This window comes from Octopus bimaculoides, chromosome 4 (assembly GCF_001194135.2).
Source record: "Octopus bimaculoides isolate UCB-OBI-ISO-001 chromosome 4, ASM119413v2, whole genome shotgun sequence".
Lineage (NCBI taxonomy): Eukaryota > Metazoa > Mollusca > Cephalopoda > Octopoda > Octopodidae > Octopus > Octopus bimaculoides.
The window spans coordinates 144,351,153-144,351,687 of record NC_068984.1 but is presented as its reverse complement, the minus strand read 5'-3'; positions in this window follow the sequence as shown (position 1 = coordinate 144,351,687).

Here is a 535-nt window from a genome sequence, read left to right as displayed (position 1 = left end):
TATATATATATATATATATATATATGTACGTATGTATGCATATGTGTGTGTGTGTGTATATTCATATGTATGTGTGTGCATTTGTATATCTATGTGTATGTATGTACATATGTATGTATGTATATTTCTTTATATATTTGTGTGTGTGTGTATGTGTGTGTGTGTGTGTGTGCATGTGTGTGTGTGCATGTGCATGCATGTGTATGTATGTATATGTGATGTTGATTACTTCATCCTGTCTGTTGAGAACCGTTCTGCTATTTATTGGAAAATCAGGTGATGAGGCATCTGTCCGTGATTGGATTATGGTGACATACGCCTGTACGACACGATGACACAGCATCTATGCTGGTCTCCAAGTAAGAACAGGATGACCGGAAGCAGGGGTTCTGGCCGAGGAGGCTTCTGCTCAGCTTTGGATCCCCAAAAAAGGATAACTTCAAGTAAGTAGGGGTTTCATTTTCGGAGTTTTCTTTCTTTGTAGTTTTAACTGTGAATCTGATTCCAGATACAAATATATATATATATATATATA